The following is a 2368-nucleotide window of genomic DNA, read 5'->3' as shown; positions in this document are numbered from 1 at the left end:
CAGGGAAGCAGCCAGTCAGAGCCTTTTGGCAAGAGTTCTTTCTCATTTGGTTCTGTAGATGGAGGGGGCTGTTGCTTTTGCTTTTTTTCTGTACTTGAGATGAAACTCAGGACCCTGAATGTACTGGGCAAGCACTATGCCACTGAGCCACACCCCCAGACCTTCACTTGGACATTCTAGGCATGGGCCCTACCACTGAGTCATGCCCCCCGCCTTTGGTTTTCAGTAAAAGGTTCTCCCTATACATCCCAGGCTAACCTTGAACTCTTCACCATTGTCCTGCTTAACCAAGGCTCAGGCCTGAGCCACCATATCTGCCACTCATGTGTTTTTTTCTTATTCCTGGACTGAGTCTTTTAAGACACTCCTGACATTTAGTCACCTGTCTACCATCTTTCTTGTCATGTCCTAGACTCACTCAGCTCCATATTTGATGACTGGTTACTATAAGGAACACCACATGGGAAATTTGTAAAATGGACCTGGTAAGAGTATCTAATGTTTTTCTCCTGATGTGGTGATAAAGGTTTGGAGAGGCAAACACACGGGCTAAGTGCCTGCTCATTGCATCATACCAAAAGTATGTGGTCTAGGGCTGGGGATGTGACTCGGTGACTAGAGTGACTGCCTAGCATGCATAAGACCCCAAGGTCAATTCCCAGCATCACAGAGCCAAGACTCTACTTTGGTTGTGTAAGTGTTTGCATGCACGAGAGCGCTTGTTTGTGTTACATGCATGCCTGTGTGTGTAACTTTATGTAGCCCATTGTTGCCATCTATCCTCTAGGCCAGTGACCCAATTCAGGGGATTAGGCTTCTGCGGCGAGTGCTGTAATCCACCAATTGATTAATTAATTAATTAATTCACTGTAATCTTGCTAGCCCTAATCTATGATTTCTTTGTGAACACTTGCAGACCTTGTGTTATTTTTTTAAATGGATTTCTTAAAAAGATCTACTTATTATTATTTTATGTGCAAGTGTTTTACCTGCACATGTGTGTGCTGTGTGGATGCCCGGTGCCCACAGAGGTCAGAGTAGGACATCAGCTACCCTAGGACCGGAGTTGCTGCTGGCTGAGCCACTGTATGGGTGCTGAGTATCAAACACAGGTTTTCTGGAAGAGCAGCCAGTGCTTCTGACTGCTGAGCCCTCTAGCCTCATAATGACTTTTTAAATTAACTGTACAAAACAGTGAGTCCCACAGTGGTGTTGAATAAATGCCCTTATGCCTTCCTTTATCGCTCCCAATTCAACACTTCCTCCCCGCCCCCCAAACTCTGCTTCATTTCACAAAGAAATACTTAAATCAAGGTTCTGCTTATAAGAGACCTCATGCAACTTTTTTTTTCTTTCTGTTCACATCGCCTCCCTCTCCCTCGAGTTTTCTCTTTAGACTGGTCCTTCCCCCTCTGACTCCTTTTTGTGGCTTTAATTAAAGTCGACAGTATGACCCAGAAGTTGCCAAAATGAAACACTGAGAACCAGGACTGGGCCAAGCTGAGGTCTGACCCCCAGGAACTCATCTCAGCGTCTGATTCTCGAGACTTAAGATAATAGAATTAGGAGGATGGAGGCTAAATCCAGCTGTTTAAAGGTGATTAGCGGAGATCAGGGCTGGGACGTGAGCCTCTCCTGCAGCTTGTGCTGTGGTTGCATAAGGAAACAGAAACTTGGCTTGGTGGCACGTGCCTGTAAATCTCCGCACTCCGGAGAAGGCTGGAAGCTCAGAGTTCAAGACCAGCTAGAGTTACAAGAAACTCAGACTCCAGGGTGGGGGTGGGGGCAGGGATGTAGCTCAACTGGTAGAGTGTTTGCCTAGTGTGCATAACCCTCATCTTTAGCCTTACAGCTTCAACACTGCTCTAAGCTAAATCAATCTACCGTTTTTTTCTAAAGTGACCTGTCTCGGGTATTTCATTATGGTAACAAGAACCAGACTAATACATGCCGTTAGGTGAGGCAGCAACGCTTTCTTTGCCATGGGTACTGGTGCTTTAACAGTACGCAAACAGTATCTGTTTCCCTGCATGCTGGCTGCCTTCTGTGGAGCATCAGTTCATATATTAATTACATGCTCACATGAGTTTGTTTGACATTGGAGGTTGGAGTATGAGGATCATTGGAAGTTTTATATCAATGAAAAAGAACAGAGCCCAGGTCATGAGCCCAGAAGGTACTGGTTCCTTCAATCCCCCAGTGAGGGGCTGGGGGCGTGGCTCAGTGGTAGAGCCCCTGCCTAGAATCCCCCAGTGAGGGGCTGGGGGCATGGCTCAGTGGTAGAGCCCTGCCTAGAATCACCCAGTGAGGGGCTGGGGGTGTGGCTCAGTGGTAGAGCCCTGCCTAGAATCCCCCAGTGAGGGGCTGG

This window comes from Mus caroli, chromosome 7, assembly GCF_900094665.2.
Source record: "Mus caroli chromosome 7, CAROLI_EIJ_v1.1, whole genome shotgun sequence".
NCBI classification, from domain to species: Eukaryota; Metazoa; Chordata; class Mammalia; order Rodentia; family Muridae; genus Mus; species Mus caroli.
This window is presented reverse-complemented; position numbering follows the sequence as displayed.